This window comes from Xenopus tropicalis, chromosome 10 (assembly GCF_000004195.4).
Source record: "Xenopus tropicalis strain Nigerian chromosome 10, UCB_Xtro_10.0, whole genome shotgun sequence".
In the NCBI taxonomy this organism is placed as follows: Eukaryota; Metazoa; Chordata; class Amphibia; order Anura; family Pipidae; genus Xenopus; species Xenopus tropicalis.
The window spans coordinates 5,547,282-5,565,163 of NC_030686.2; the positions used below are offsets into that span (position 1 = coordinate 5,547,282).

The 17,882-nt window shown below is 42.5% G+C and overlaps 1 protein-coding gene across 3 annotated transcripts in view; it reads right to left on the minus strand.

Annotated features, from left to right (window-relative positions):
• The window catches only part of spo11 (SPO11 meiotic protein covalently bound to DSB), a 130,292-nt gene that overhangs the window by 13,437 nt on the left and 98,973 nt on the right, over positions 1–17,882 (minus strand). For all 3 annotated transcript variants that reach the window (NM_001008199.1, XM_031894053.1, XM_031894052.1), the window contains exon 2: positions 9,496–9,591. The gene's annotated coding sequence lies outside the window, so the exon portion shown is untranslated. The remainder of the gene's footprint in view (positions 1–9,495; positions 9,592–17,882) is intronic.

Genomic DNA, 17,882 nt, shown 5'->3' on the forward strand with positions numbered 1-17,882 from the left:
CCATATATAAACGCTGGGGAAATCTGCAATTGGGCAGTAATCTCTGACAACCAATCAGAAGTTTGCTTTCATTGTTCTACCTGCGCTAGATGGAAAAATCGAATCCCAAATTGGTTGCTATGAGTTAAGGTGCCCATACGCCAAGCAAGCGGATCTTCACACGATATCCCCACCTATGGGTGGGCAATATCAGGGAGCGTGTAGGCTAATTCGATCATTTGGCCCTGGGGCCAAACGATCTAATTATATTGGCGGCAATTGATCAGTCGGTTCAGGGGTCGCATCAACAAGCTGATGCGGTCCCCGATCCGACTAGATTTACTAACCTGCCCGATCGAGATCTGCCTGATTTCAGGCCAGATATCAGTTGGGCAGGCCCGTTGGTAGTCCCCATACACGGGCCGATTATCTGCCGAATTGCTCTAAGGGACTGATATCTGCAGCTAGAATCGGCCCGTGTATGGGGACCTTACTGCCAGTTTGCCCAGTGTTAATAAATGAGCCCCAATAAGGTGATTTGGATTCGGCCTAATCCATGCCTCTGGAAACATGGAAGCTGAAAATTTCTTTAACCCTTCCTAGTCCTGGTTTTGCAAATTCGGATTTGGTTTGGTATTCGGCCAAACCTTTTGCAAAGGGTTCGGCTGGATCCTAAAATAATGTATTCAGTACATCCCTACATAAAAGCAGGTGTACTTCCAAAGAGAGCCTTTTGTAGGCTGCCAAATAGCCAATTACAGTCCTTATTTAGCACCCCCAGGTTTTTTTTTTATACTGGTGTTGGTCCCCAAATAATTTTACATTGGAATGTGACTCACAGATAAAAAGGGTTGGGGATCCCTGATCTAGAAGTCAAAGAAATTGGGCTTTTAGGAATATTTGGAAGAGCATTCTTACCTAATCTTACTTGAAGTAGTCTTAGGGTGAAGACACCCAAGACACTTTTTACAAAGTCGCGACAACTAATCGGCGCACCACAAATCAGCGCTCGATCAGTCGCGGCTACTTGTATATTACCCTATGGAGGTGAAATTGCTGTGACTACGATCATCCAGCACTAATATAAACTATTCCATCAAAATCAATAAAAGCAGTGGGTGGGAAACACCTTACACAAACTGCCTGTTTGTTATGAATACTCCCATTGTTTCCTTCTGTGAATACAGTATGAATGTGACAGTTTCTCTACGCACTGAGGTTTTGTGATGAGAAAGTAATAATCCCTGCAGAAAACAATGTATGGAGGATTCAGAATAAGGAATTTGCTAAACCCTTCTGTGGGATGGAGGTGCCCGTAGTTCAGTCTCCCACTGCTCCGTGGATACCTTCTCTAATAGCAACGGCCCGGCTGTATCTGTGATTAGGAGCGGGTTTGGGGTAAATGAGAAGAGCACACAGCTGGTTTCTGTTTGAGGCTGGATGGTAACATGTAATAAGGAAAGTAACAGCAGCTGAAAATAAATGCTGTCATCTGTTATTTTTTTTCCCCTCTAACTGGAAAGTCAAGTGCTTGGCTGCCGTACAGAAATGATCAAAAGCTCTGTGCTGTCTTAAAGGAAAATGTTCATGGGCCCCAATGACCCGTAGAACAACGTAGGGAAGCAGGGCTTGGAGATGCAGCCCCTTCCCTGGGCAGATGGTACTGGCCACTTTAAGTTTCCCAGGTTAGATTAGGATTGGTCAATTTAGTTGGGGCCTGGGGCAGAGCTGATTTAGCAAGTGCATAATAAATACTCATTTAAGGTGGCCATACACTGTGCGATCCGCTCGATTGGCGAGGTCACCAAACAAGCGGATTGTCACCCAGATATGGTGGGCAATATTGGGCTTATTCCATCTTTTGACCGCATCCACAAGCCAATGCAGTTCCCCATCCAATGGTCAAATGAAACCTGCCCAATCGAGAGCCAATTTTAGGCCAAATATTGGTTAGGTAGGCCCCTGGGAGGTGCCAATACATGAGTACATAAGCTGCTGAATCGACCTGAATCGGCTTCTGAAATGTGCTTGTGTATGGCCGCCTTTAGTTAGGGATGTGCATGTTGAATGAACCAAGGAAAAGGTTTAAGACCGACATATGGGTAAGAGTTTTTAGATGGGGTTTAAAAGCTAGATGACAGTGTCCGGTGGGTAGTGTAGACAAATATTAGGAGGGGAGACCACAAAAGGCTAATTCATAAGGATGGCAGGCTGTTGCAGTGGTTCCAAAGCTCAAGAAATTGTTTTTTTCTGATTAAACCAACAGCCAAAAAGTATGTTCAGTACGAGCCCTGTTGAAAAGGTGGTCTAGTGCCCCTTGAAATCAGTCACAACAGGACAGCTTGGTTAACTGTTCCTGCTAAAATGTTTATGTCTACTCTGCTCCATTAAGGCTTTAGCACTTACAAGTGCCCCTTTTCTAAATGATAAGTGGCCTAATGACGCCCGGCAGTGCTGCTTGCTACCGTGGGAATGTGTCGAGCAGTGACGGGGTCTGGTTCTGATCTATCAATGCACTTGCCAGGGCAATTATAAATAAAGAGTGAATAAGAACTAATAGTCATAATTAGGTAAAAGGCTATATATCCATTAAGATTTATTATAAAGAAAATAGAAAAGGGGCTCTCCAAGCAAGCCTACAGGCATCCCTAGAAAGGATCAATATCCACGAGGCAATATGATCGTACGATTTTCAGACAATGGCGATCGGTCGTTTCAACGGCTGGACAGGTTATAAAATGTCGGTGGGATAAGGATAAAATCTGCGCATGTATCTGTGTATCTGCCGATACCCTTGGGGGCCCTACAATGGGGGTCACTTTCGTACGATTGATGTCTGTAACTATTTCATGTTAAGAACCTCCTCCCATTGGTTATTTTTAGGGCTTTATCATACAATTTCAGGCTGAGGGCCAGATTAATTAAAGTACGAATTACGAGTATGATTTGCGAAAATTCACAGTACATACGAAAATTTCAAGGAAAGTCTCCCATAGGGCTCAATGGCACTCTGCAGCTCCAACCCGGCCCAAGGAAAGTCTCCCATAGGGCTCAATGGCACTCTGCAGCTCCAACCCGGCCCAAGGAAAGTCTCCCATAGGGCTCAATGGCACTCTGCAGCTCCAACCCGGCCCAAGGAAAGTCTCCCATAGGGCTCAATGGCACTCTGCAGCTCCAACCCGGCCCAAGGAAAGCCTCCCATAGGGCTCAATGGCACTCTGCAGCTCCAACCCGGCCCAAGGAAAGTCTCCCATAGGGCTCAATGGCACTCTGCAGCTCCAACCCGGCCCAAGGAAAGTCTCCCATAGGGCTCAATGGCACTCTGCAGCTCCAACCCGGCCCAAGGAAAGTCTCCCATAGGGCTCAATGGCACTCTGCAGCTCCAACCCGGCCCAAGGAAAGTCTCCCATAGGGCTCAATGGCACTCTGCAGCTCCAACCCGGCCCAAGGAAAGCCTCCCATAGGGCTCAATGGCACTCTGCAGCTCCAACCCGGCCCAAGGAAAGCCTCCCATAGGGCTCAATGGCACTCTGCAGCTCCAACCCGGCCCAAGGAAAGTCTCCCATAGGGATCAATGGCACTCTGCAGCTCCAACCCGGCCCAAGGAAAGTCTCCCATAGGGCTCAATGGCACTCTGCAGCTCCAACCCGGCCCAAGGAAAGTCTCCCATAGGGCTCAATGGCACTCTGCAGCTCCAACCCGGCCCAAGGAAAGTCTCCCATAGGGATCAATGGCACTCTGCAGCTCCAACCCGGCCCAAGGAAAGTCTCCCATAGGGCTCAATGGCACTCTGCAGCTCCAACCCGGCCCAAGGAAAGTCTCCCATAGGGATCAATGGCACTCTGCAGCTCCAACCCGGCCCAAGGAAAGTCTCCCATAGGGCTCAATGGCACTCTGCAGCTCCAACCCGGCCCAAGGAAAGTCTCCCATAGGGCTCAATGGCACTCTGCAGCTCCAACCCGGCCCAAGGAAAGTCTCCCATAGGGCTCAATGGCACTCTGCAGCTCCAACCCGGCCCAAGGAAAGTCTCCCATAGGGCTCAATGGCACTCTGCAGCTCCAACCCGGCCCAAGGAAAGTCACGATAACGAAGCTTGAATGAATCTGAAACTTTCATACTCGTTTCGACAAATATGATTTTGTATGAAAAAGTTGCGCAAATTAATGAAAATATTGCAGAAAATATGCAAAAGTTCTAAACTTTAGAAATAACACCATTTTTTTTTTTGTCGTATTTTAATAAAAGTGCCCCTGAATGTTAGTTTTAGAGATCGTTGCATTTAAACGTACGACAGATGTCCAACGTTCGACGGAAGAAGACTGGGCCTTCTGTCTGGGCCTTACAATCTCTATGCCTAACCCAAGGGGAGAAATGCTGCAAACAAAAGGGTACAAAACATAGCAAGACGTGTATAAGAAAAGAAGGAATATAAATTGCATGGATAGATTACTACCCTGAAACAATAGTCTAATCCTGTTATGGGCAATTTACAAAGACATTTGTGATTTCCAGTTTAAATCACACTGACATGTAAGTACAGATTGGGCAAGGCGTAATTTACTAAATAAAAACTTCAAACCTCAAATGCACAGCAGAATCACCCACAGGGGGTAAGTGGGGGTCTCGTGAGGAAGAAGGTCCCTTGAGGTCAAGGGGATCCAGTGATGCAAGAGGAAAAAGAAAACACAAGGCATGGCTTAACAAGACCTCATATTTCAAAGTGAGCTCTAAAACTGGTAAGGAAGACATTGCATGGATGAGCGCCTTCACTTCACTGCCACAAGCCCATTAAATAAGACTGGGGCACTCTAGTCCCATCACGGGTCACTTGCCGGAGTCTCTTGTAACAGGGGCGAGCCATTAAAAGCTTCATGACTGCTTTAAAAAGGAATTTTTTTTCCCAGGACTTTAAATGTTTTCTTTTCTCTTTAAAGGAAGGCCAATCCTTTGATATCCATTCAGTTCCCAATCTGTCACTGATGTCAATTTCCCGATAGAGTAAAAGCCCCCAGATAGTCCTGTAGGTTGAGTTTCTGGTATTGAGGCAAACTGTGCAGTGAATCCAAAACACATATTATATGTAGAAAATGGGATGCTGTGATGCCCACATGGAGATCCTAAACTGTATCATTAATTTAAAAAAATGTACTTGGGATGCACCTGAACCCGGATAATTCTATAGAACATGGGAGAGTCCCGGCAACAAAAGGAACAATGTAAAGCCAATTCGCTTCCCTCTACTCTCTTTAAACTAAAGGAATCAGTCAGGATTATATCGTGCTGAACCCCAGCATGCAAAAAAGTGCACAATCAACAACATCCGATACGAAAAAATAGTAAATAAAGGGTAGTTACGTGAGATTTTAGAACAATGCAGCTTTTTTTGCCCGACCATTTTTTTCCTGGCAGCAATTAATTCTGCAGCTTTATAAATAGCCACCATTTTAATTCTGCTTCTTTTTTTCTACCAACTAGTGCTCTGTGGCCCTTAATTTAGTTCTTTCTGCCCCTCTCGTGCTTTTCATTCTTTGCCAATGTTTAGCACAATCCTCCGCCACTCTCCCTCTCTCCCCCATGCCTCGCTCCTTGTCATTCTGCTCTGCTTGCCCTTTTCAAAGCCTCCCTGAATGAAGGGCTTGTTAAGACTTAGCTGGTGAAACTGTTTACAGAAAAGATCATTAGGAACAGTTAAGTCAGAACAAAAGGACGTTTGTTTCCATTGTCTACGCTGGTTTGATATTTCAGCTGGAAAACGAACAGAAGACAATGTACGACGTCCTATGGAATATGCTCCTTTATTGCGGAGACTAACAGATTTCCCTAACACCCAGTCATTCACAATACAATGGAAAGCCCACGTTTACAACTGTTTCCTGAGTATTATTAACCTGTAGTGTGTTTGTTCCATAGCCCCAATTACTTCTGATTGTGGTGCAGGTGCAAAATGGCAGCCAAAGGAATGGAGGTGGCCAGACAGTTGTTTGGGGGGAATATTTACTTTGTAAGGACATTTTTTAGGTTGTTCTCATAGTTGCAGGACTACTCCAAGCAACATTCAAAATGGCTGGTGTATGTAGGCTTTAGTAAGTATAAAGTGCAGACGTGAGGGAGGGAGGGAAGGAAGGGGCTAGTGGTGGGTGAGTGGGTGGGCTCAAGAGCCCCAGAGGTAGTGGCTTCTAAATTGCACCTAGGCTGGCCACTTCCTACCTCGCTTAAGCCCACCCCCCTGCTCAGCGTGCACATACACATTATATACTCTTTCCTGCTGCTTCATTAATTCCTACAGACACCCACAGCCCTGTGGACTGGACACAACATATTATTATTATAATTATAATTATCAATTAACTGTCAAAATCTCAAACGTGTCCAGTTCCCAATGTTCAAGTAGTCAATAGGTATGAAATATACATGCCGCCCTGAAAAACTTGCCACCTTAAGCCCAGGCCTTTGTGGCCTTTTCACAAATCTGGGCCTGCCCAGAAAGGGTGTGGGGGCCCTTGGGGTAGCAGCCCTGGTGTGCCTCAGACACCCCAGTACGACTCTAGTCTGGTTATGATTGGTAAATGGCACTTGAGAGGGGAAGAAGCAAAGTCACAATGTAAGGTGTGCATTTAAATGCAATCTTACATCTGTGAAAATAGATATAAACCTGCCATGCATCATTTTATTGAACAAAAATGTTCAAGAAGGTAACCTTTTATTACACTATTAGGTGCCTAATGCTATAGCTGGGCATAAAATGACTGTATACAAACATTTTCCATATTTGGTGGCCCGGCAAACCTAACAAATTTCCTATGGATATTGGCCAGTTCGTTGATTAGGCATGATTTAGATTTTCATCTATCGATGTTGGTCAGTTTCATTGGCAGGAAGATGGCTGGGTTGGACCATATATAGCAGTGATCCCCAACCAATGGCTCAGAAGTAACATGTTGCTCACCAACCCCTTGGATGTTGCTCCCAGTGGCCTCAAAGCAGGTGTTTATTTTTTTTCAATTCCTGGCTTGGAGGCATAAAAAACCCAGTGTAAAGCCAAACAGAGCCTCATGTAGGCTGCCAGTCCACACACAGTCTACCAAATAGCCAATCATAGCTCTTATTTGGCACCTTGGAACTATTTTTATGCCTGTGTTGCTCCCCAACACTTTTTCCATTTGAAAGTGGCTCTCGTGTGTAAAAGGTTGGGGCCCCCTGATGTATAGGAATTGGATGTTGCCAAGTGAGCGGATCTTCACCCCATATCCCCACTTACGGGTGGGCGATATCGGGGAGGCATGGAGGCAAATTCGATCGCTTGGCCCTGGAGCCAAATGATTGAATTCTACATGCGGCAATGGGGCTGTCGGTTTGGGGACCGCACCAACGAGCTATAATCGGCCTATGTATGGGGACCTTAAGCCTATGGTTATATTTGCCATCATACCCACAATAGCTTGTTTTTTCTCAACTTTACAACAGTATAACAATGTGTTTTTGAATAAACCTGTACAGGAAATGTATATTTGTATTGCTATTGTCTTTGCAACTGTAACTGTTTGTATGCAATATTTTGTGTCAATAAATAATGTTAGGTTGCATGGATGTAAAGTTTATTCAGATAATATTATATGACAGCCAGGAAATGGAAAAATATAAAAAGATGATGCCCAAGGGGTCTGAATCTGAGAAATGCTGTCTTATAGGATGTCCAAAACACTCATGCCAAAGCTTTAAAACTTGTCATAACACCACTGTACATGTCCAGATGTACAGCAGATCTGTAGAACTTTCTAAACTACCTGTATAAAAACAAATGTCTTACTTACATCTGCTGGAAATACATGTAAAGATACGCTCGTTTGGCGTGGTCTGCGGTGTTGGGCTGGCCAAATGATTGGATCACATTAATGGCACGCAGGCCGATGAGATTGTTAAACCTGCCCCATCGGCACCTGGAAGATTTATGGCCAGATATCAGTCAGGCAGGGCCCCATGGGGGGGGGGGGTAGATAAGCTGCTGACTTGGTCTAAATCGGCAATGTAAAGCTGTGTGTGTGTGTGTGTAAGGCCACCTTTAGTTTTGTCATTATATGGAACTAGTTCAGAGGGAAAACTACACAATCTAAGAAATTTTATTCATAGAAAAAATCAACCGTTTCTCATATTTTCTCATTAGGGAGAAATGGTTTTGTGTACAGGCATGGGATCTGTTATTCAATAACCCATTATCCAGAAAGTTCAGCATTACAGAAAGGCCATCTCCCATAGGCTCTATAGACATAGAATTTTAATCAAATAATTGACATTTTTTAAAATAATTTCCTTTTTCTCTGTAATAATAAAACAGTACCTGTACTTGATCCCAACTAAGATATAATTACCCCTTATTGGGGCAGAACAGCCCTATTGGGTTTATTTCATGGTTAAATGATTCCCTTTTCTCTGTAATAATAAAACAGTACCTGTACTTGATCCCAACTAAGATATAATTACCCCTTATTGGGGCAGAACAGCCCTATTGGGTTTATTTCATGGTTAAATGATTCACTTTTCTCTGTAATAATAAAACAGTACCTGTACTTGATCCCAACTAAGATATAATTACCCCTTATTGGGGCAGAACAGTCCCATTGGGTTTATTTAATGGTTAAATGATTCCCTTTTCTCTGTAATAATAAAACAGTACCTGTACTTGATCCCAACTAAGATATAATTACCCCTTATTGGGGCAGAACAGCCCTATTGGGTTTATTTCATGGTTAAATGATTCCCTTTTCTCTGTAATAATAAAACAGTACCTGTACTTGATCCCAACTAAGATATAATTACCCCTTATTGGGGCAGAACAGCCCTATTGGGTTTATTTCATGGTTAAATGATTCCCTTTTCTCTGTAATAATAAAACAGTACCTGTACTTGATCCCAACTAAGATATAATTACCCCTTATTGGGGCAGAACAGCCCTATTGGGTTTATTTCATGGTTAAATTATTCCCTTTTCTCTGTAATAATAAAACAGTACCTGTACTTGAGCCCAACTAAGATATAATTACCCCTTATTGGGGGCAGAACAGCCCTATTGGGTTTATTTCATGGTTAAATGATTCCCTTTTCTCTGTAATAATAAAACAGTACCTGTACTTGATCCCAACTAAGATATAATTACCCCTAATTGGAGGCAAAATACTCCTATTGGTTTTAATTACTGTTTAAATAATTTCTTAGTAGAGTTAGGCATGAAGATCTGAATTACTGAAAGACCCCAGGAAAATTCCAGGTCCTATGCAAAATTTCTTGAGACTGGTCAGGAGATTTCTTGGCTGGCAATATGCACAAAGCCACATGTGTCACCTGCCCTTGACTTAAATGGCAACATCCCATCACACACAGGTGGTTATTGTCCCAGTAATGCTCAAATTGCACAATATAATATATAATAGGTTAAACCAGCTCTTTGCTGCGCATACTTTGCAATAGGTTAATGAGTAACAAGTGACTTACCAGTTAATCACGAGGACATTAGTGACTCACCTGTCCTTAATAAGCCCAGTTTTTGGCCTATTAATATTCTTTAGTCCTTAACGTTGAAATCTCGGAAAACCCCTTGTACGGCAGTCACTGATGTTCCTAAAACAGACAGTAACACAGAATGTAAAAGAACATCATGAAGTCCTGCAGATGTTTTATGACTGCCCAAACACACACTGCATTGCCACACTGGGTGGCGGGGGTATCAAACACATTGCAATCATATTTGCTAGATACTGATTTTCATGTTAATATTGGTTTATATACCACTGTTGGTTATAGGGGCATAACTTTAGAGAAAGCAGACCCTGCAGGGAGGCCCAGGAGTGTAGCGGGCCCGTAAGTCCCTAAATAATGAGCAATTTAAATACAGGTATAGGACCCGTTATCCAGAATGCTCGGGACCAACGGTATTCCAGATAAGGGGTCTTTCCGTATTTTGTATCTCCATACCGTATGTCTACTAAAAGATCATTAATAAACCCAATAGTTTAGTTGGGATCAAGTACTGTTTTATTATTACAGAGAAAAGGGAATCATTTAACCATGAAATAAACCCAATAGGGCTGTTCTGCCCCCAATAAGGGGTAATTATATCTTAGTTGGGATCAAGTACAGGTACTGTTTTATTATTACAGAGAAAAGGGAATCATTTAACCATGAAATAAACCCAATAGGGCTGTTCTGCCCCAATAAGGGGTAATTATATCTTAGTTGGGATCAAGTACAGGTACTGTTTTATTATTACAGAGAAAAGGGAATCATTTAACCATGAAATAAACCCAATAGGGCTGTTCTGCCCCAATAAGGGGTAATTATATCTTAGTTGGGATCAAGTACAGGTACTGTTTTATTATTACAGAGAAAAGGGAATCATTTAACCATTAAATAAACCCAATAGGGCTGTTCTGCCCCAATAAGGGGTAATTATATCTTAGTTTGGATCAAGTACAGGTACTGTTTTATTATTACAGAGAAAAGGGAATCATTTAACCATGAAATAAACCCAATAGGGCTGTTCTGCCCCCAATAAGGGGTAATTATATCTTAGTTGGGATCAAGTACAGGTACTGTTTTATTATTACAGAGAAAAGGGAATCATTTAACCATGAAATAAACCCAATAGGGCTGTTCTGCCCCCAATAAGGGGTAATTATATCTTAGTTGGGATCAAGTACAGGTACTATTTTATTATTACAGAGAAAAGGGAATCATTTAACCATGAAATAAACCCAATAGGGCTGTTCTGCCCCCAATAAGGGGTAATTATATCTTAGTTGGGATCAAGTACAGGTACTATTTTATTATTACAGAGAAAAGGGAATCATTTAACCATGAAATAAACCCAATAGGGCTGTTCTGCCCCCAATAAGGGGTAATTATATCTTAGTTGGGATCAAGTACAGGTACTGTTTTATTATTACAGAGAAAAGGGAATCATTTAACCATGAAATAAACCCAATAGGGCTGTTCTGCCCCCAATAAGGGGTAATTATATCTTAGTTGGGATCAAGTACAGGTACTGTTTTATTATTACAGAGAAAAGGGAATCATTTAACCATTAAATAAACCCAATAGGGCTGTTCTGCCCCCAATAAGGGGTAATTATATCTTAGTTGGAGATAAGCTCTTTTGGGCAGGGCCCTCTTCACCTCTTGTATCGGTTACTGATTGCTTTATATGTTACTCTGTATGTCCAATGTATGGAACCCACTTATTGTACAGCGCTGTGGAATATGTTGGCACTTTATAAATAAATGTTAATGTAAAAAATTTTAGTAGTAATGTAGTTGGGATCAAGTACAGGTAGTTTTATTATTACAGAGAAAGATCTGAATTATTGATTAAAATGGAGTCTATGGGAGACAGGCTTTCTGTAATTCAGAGTGGGTTTCTGGATAACAGATCCCATACCTGTATATTTTGGTAGAATGGGTCAACTTGACAATGTTTTGGGGCTCTAAATTCAATTTGCCGTGGGGCCCAGTAATGCCACTGGTTAGTTAATATAATTCCTGCCTTTAAGCAGCCAACACTATAGTTTCCCCTCACACATATACAACTGGAGAGGAGGAGTTGCTAAAGTCATTAATGAATATACTACAACCTGTTCTGGTTTGTATGGAGACCAACAGAAAGACTAATTAGCCCTGCAGTATTTTTTATACTTCTTATGCAACTTCTAAATGATTCAGCGCAGCAAAAGTAATGCAAACTGGTACAGAGAGAGTCTGTGTTATAAAATGGCACAAAATGGTTCCCAGAGACAAATACTTGGACTGGCACCTAGTGACAACCTGTGAGTTCCATGTCATATTGCAACTAGAACAAAGCGCAACGCATTGCACTGATGCCCTGACAGGAACCCAGGCCTAGCGGCACGAATTTGCCTCACGCAAACTTACTCCTGTGGGGGCGGGGCTTCCCTATTACTGCGTCTGAGGGAGAGAGAGAGCGGGAAAAGATTCTGGTGACATGCGCGCCAGAAGGGGTGGGCGTGGCCATGGGTCGGTATGTGGAACCGTGTGGGGAACCATTAGTAGCCTCCGGGAGTGGGGTTGGAGGGGTTGGAGGGGTTGGAGGGTTGAGGAGCCTGGAGTGTCTCCATTGTCCCTCAGAAGTGATAAGATGGCTGAGGGCAGCATAGGGAGGTGCCAGTGTATGTCAGAATTGGAAATGGAAAGGTTGTTGCCTCTCAGTGCCAGAATAATGTTAGTTCTTCCTTTCTGTGTAGATGAGTGATTTGGGTTGCTGCCTGTCCTGTTTGTATTATGCCATGTGCCAATGGTATTAATAGGAAAAAAAGATTAAATCTAGGGAGGCTGGGATTTTTCCTCAGAAAAGGTGGCAACTGTATTGGTGATCAGCCTAAACTTGATGGCACTGGGTACTAGATCCCTAGGTGAATGCTCAGTACTGGTATTGGATCTGTTATCCGGAAACCCACAGAAAAATCCAAATTACAGAAAGTCTGTCTCATGTAGACTCCATTTTAATCAGATTTTTTAAATTGATTCCCTTTTCTCTGTAATAATAAAACAGTACCTGTACTTGATCCCAACTAAGATATAATTACCCCTTATTGGGGCAGAACAGCCCTATTGGGTTTATTTCATGGTTAAATGATTCCCTTTTCTCTGTAATAATAAAACAGTACCTGTACTTGATCCCAACTAAGATATAATTACCCCTTATTGGGGGCAGAACAGCCCTATTGGGTTTATTTCATGGTTAAATGATTCCTTTTTCTCTGTAATAATAAAACAGTACCTGTACTTGATCCCAACTAAGATATAATTACCCCTTATTGGGGGCAGAACAGCCCTATTGGGTTTATTTCATGGTTAAATGATTCCTTTTTCTCTGTAATAATAAAACAGTACCTGTACTTGATCCCAACTAAGATATAATTACCCCTTATTGGGGGCAGAACAGCCCTATTGGGTTTATTTCATGGTTAAATGATTCCCTTTTCTCTGTAATAATAAAACAGTACCTGTACTTGATCCCAACTAAGATATAATTACCCCTTATTGGGGCAGAACAGCCCTATTGGGTTTATTTCATGGTTAAATGATTCCCTTTTCTCTGTAATAATAATAAAACAGTACCTGTACTTGATCCCAACTAAGATATAATTACCCCTTATTGGGGCAGAACAGTCCTATTGGGTTTATTTAATGGTTAAATGATTCCCTTTTCTCTGTAATAATAAAACAGTACCTGTACTTGATCCCAACTAAGATATAATTACCCCTTATTGGGGCAGAACAGCCCTATTGGGTTTATTTAATGGTTAAATGATTCCCTTTTCTCTGTAATAATAAAACAGTACCTGTACTTGATCCCAACTAAGATATAATTACCCCTTATTGGATGCAAATCCTATTGGGTTTAATTAATGTTTTATTGATTTTTTAGTAGACTTACAGTATGAAGATCCAAATAACAGCGCCATGGAATACCCTTGATCCCAAGCATTCTGGGTAACGGATCCTATACCTGTACCAGATCCCTTGATGTATTCCCAATACAAGCAAATACACCCAATGTACATATTCTGGTGGCATTATTGTATTGATATTGTGGCTCAAAGCAGCTCAGGAGCAGCTGGGAAATGCCATAGGCTTTTATCTGCACAGGTGTTTCTGGGATTTTATACAGCGTTCTTTCATCCTTGTCGGAATAGCAAATATTGTATTTTCTGGAACAGACCAAGCCCTTGCTATTGGCTGTTATACTTAAACTCGTATTCCGTCCCAGTATAAACTTATAAACATGAAATCCACTTAACATTCCTTTGTGACTGTTCAATCTGTGGGGCTCCAGAAACTGCTACAACTCCCAGCAATCTCCTGTAGCAGAATAAGGTTATCAAGCGAGAGCGCAATGATGCCGGACTGGTGTCACGTGACCTAGTTGTACCACACTTTCGCCGATTGAGGCACATAGTGTGATACCTTTGGACAAAGTTATGGGTAAATGGCAAGGCAGGACACAAACATCTGCAACATTCTCAGTCATAGGCGTTGGAACCGGGGGGCCGTTGCACCCCCAGAATTTCCCCCCGGTTTTGGAAATTGCAGTTAAACGGTGGTGGAGGGGCGAGCGGGAGAGGGACAGCATGGGTGGGCTTCAGGGGGGCTCTCTTTGTGCCCAAAAAGTGGGCATGTCCTAAAACTTTGGCAAATCCTCCCTCTCCTGCCCCCACCCCCAACCAAAAACATCTTCTGCTGCCCCTGTTCCCAGCAATGGGCCCTCAATGATAAAGATTGTCAGGAACCAGCTGGGGTGGGGTAATGGAAAAAGAAGCCCTGTTGGAGCCCAAATCCAATAGTTCATTGGCTGCCTTTACTGACCCCAGTACAGAAAACACAACCTAGAACGTCAACATGTTTTAATTAGCGGGTGCCCGGTGCAATAAAGATCAGCAGATATCCAAGCTCATGAAATTTCGCTGAGTTCTCACAAAAATGGTTCCCAGACCCTGCATGGAAATGATTTTGGGATATATTTCTTATTTATGGAGGTAGTAATGTAAAACCCCTTTTCTCTACTCATGCAAACTGATTTTGGAAACAATTGTTAAATTACTTCAAATGTGCTGTGTTTTTTTTTTCAGATGAAGTTCATTTTAGTTAAAAGTCGGAATCAGAATCCAGAGCATATGGGGCTTGTGATGTTATCGGCCAACTGGAAGCCGGCCAGCCATCGGCTAAACAGCCAGATATGGAAATGACTTTGTATCCCTAAATAAAAAGCTGCTGAGTTTCCCGATCATCCTGGTAAGTTCTAGATTCATCACCTGCATGGGATATAACTGACAGCCAGCGTTTGGGTCCAGAATCCCAGCAGGGTGCTGTGGACAGGAGGGGACTAATTAACAGCACTAATTACAACATTCTGTTTTCTTAAGGGGCAATGGATGGGTTAAACTTGGGTGTTATGCCAACCAAGTTTTTTTTTTCCTTTTTGGGGGTGTTATTAGTGGGGTAAAAATGCAGGGGGCAAACTGTGTTCTACTGACTAAAGGGAAACTAAAGTCTCTTTGCTTGTTTTAGGCATATCTTCTTCAGCTCAATGTTAAAATGCTGCCTATTTTCTTTTGAATTAGGGGTTTCTTGTCCCTTAAGGGCAGTGACACACGGGGAGATTATTTACTGCAGGACAAGTCTTCGTTGTCGCGGGCGACTAATCTCCCGCAATGCCATCCCACCGGCTAGAATGTAAATCGCCGGTGGGATGGCATACGCTGCGCTGCGATTTGCCCAAGTTGCCTGAAGTTTCCTCCCAAGGCAACTTCGGCAAATCGCGGCACCGCGTATGCCATCCAACCGCTGATTTACATTCTAGCCGGTGGAATGGCAATGCGGGGAGATTAGTCCCCCGCGACAACTGAGATTTGTCGCGGTGCAACTAATTCCCCGTGTACCCCTGCCCTTACCTGTGCCTAAACTGGTAATGCAGCCAATTCATAAATGAGTCCATCTTCCTATTGAAATCAATTAGAAGGAAATTAAGGCTAGTGGCCCAAAATTACCTTAGCCACAGTACTATAACTTTTAACCTGAAAATGATTTTTTTTGGCACTTTAGGGGGTTTGCTTTTCAAGGTAGTAAGGGCAGCAGGAAGCAATTTCATAAGGTTTTACCTTGTAGTCAAGACTTTTTCAACAAAACAGCTAAAAATCTGAATCCGACTATTTGCCAGCTAAAACTTGTCAAGATCAAGTAGAAGTCAATGACAGGTGTCCCTTGCTTTTTCGGATTTTTTGATGTTGGTTTCTTGGTGCAGTGCTTCGGAAAAGTCACAGTTTCCCCACTTTTCGGCGACTTTATCCCGCACTGGCTTTTTAGCAAATGGGTTTATTCAAAGGAACAGCCAATGAGTGGAAACCATGAGTTTTTGCTGACATTGGTCTGTAGGCACACCTTAACTCCCGTGAATAACTGTAATCTCTTACAGCACAGTCAATGCTTCTCACTGAACCTGTATTTGCTCAAACCAGGCAGCAACGTAGCTGTTGTGGAGATACCCAGAGGGACAAAGAGATCTCTACACTTGCTTGAGATTTGTTAAGTCTTTGACAAAATCTAAGAATCTCTGAAAACTGGACTGTCTAGTTCAAAACCAGATGTATGGCAATCCTGGTGATAAATGCACATAGGTGTATTTAACTAAGCATTGTTCTTATATTGTTTACCTGTGTGTTGGTTTGTTTGTTAGCCTTGATTATTTTGGAAGTAAAACAACATTTTTTAATTATTGTTTTTTAGTTATTGGGGCAGTTAACATTTCTTCTGTGACCAGGGTTGACTTGCACAGTAAGGACAACAGCAAAGTTTTTAAAAATACGCCATTGAGTAGAATGAAATTGCATTAACGGTATTGAGACCTGTCATAATAATTTCATTTTTTTAATGAACGGTTCTTTTATGGTTTCAGATCATACCAACAGTAGCTATGTTAATCCCAACCCATGTCCTTTTGTGAATTGACCATAATTAGGGAGTTTCTGAAGCAGACTCTTGTGAACATTTTATTCTTTCCTAAAGACTAAAAAAAGATTTCCAAGACGGCATTTTATCTCTCTCCAGTACAGATCTGTTAACTATCTCCCCCTTGTCAGGTTTGCAGGAATGCTGCATTAACAGACCTTATCAGTTGTGTAACAGATAAAAGTGTGCTACCTCACAGACAGGAACTTGGAGATTCCAACTAGGTCTGTGTTCCGTCTGTAAAGTAAGTAATAATCCTAGCAGGGGGTGGGGGTGATAAAATTGGGACATTTGGAGTTGGACAAACACCAGCCGTGAATATTAGTTCCTATAATTAACCAGGGCTGTGGAGTCGGTAGATAAATTCTCCGACTCCGACTCCTCAGTTTCTGAGGAGTTTCGACCAACACACCTGCAATCCTTTTGGATCGCAATTGTCATGTCAAAGCTGAAAATTTCATCCAACAATGAGCCACTGGGTTTAATGCACAGAAATAAGGATTATTTTGAAATTGTATCAAATGGTTGAAGGAAAAGTTAGGACGAGATTTTTGAAAGGAAACATTAATAAGATTTTGGGGTAATAGGGTAGGTACAGTAGCTGTAACAATGTTTGTGATAGGTATTAACATTCTATTTAGTTATTGCAAGTTTTAGTTATGCAATGCTTTTTCTTAAACAGACCTGCTCACTTGCTAAGGTGGCCATAAAAGATCCACTTGCTTGGCTGAGCAAGGGCCAGTCGGTCCTTGATCCGAAGGTAAAATCAAGCGCGCCTGATTGACATCTGGCCCATCAGTGGGCCCCATACATGGGCAGATAAGCTGCCGAATTGGTCTGAAGGACCCAAATCAGAAGTTTTAATCTGCTCATGTATGGCCACCTTAACTGTGGGTGTTTTGAGGGACTATATATTGATTTTATTCTTCAACAATTCCCTTTTCCCCCTGTTCTTGATTGTGGAGATTCTACACATAAATGTTTAGTTATTCTGAATCCACAAAAGGCAGAGCACCGGTGAATGTATAAGCTCGTATGGACCAACAGTTCCGAGATTCCATCACTAAAGCTGGCCATACACGCACCGATAATATTGTAAGAAACCTCGTTTCGTACGATATTTGGTGCGTGTATGGCAAGTCGACAGATATCGCAGGAGGCTGCTGAAATCGGTCGACTTGCCGATCGGCCAGGTTAAAAGAAGCCATAGAAGGCGCCTGAGCAAAATCTGCCTTCAGGGCTGAATCGGCAGAAGGAGGTAGAAATCCTATTGTTTCTACCTCTTTATCTGCCGTTTCAGCCCTGAAGGTAAGTGGCGGATTTAACGATCTTTTGTGCGAAAACAAATCGCAACACATCGCCACCTTAAGAAGCTCAGAAGAAATGCAACAC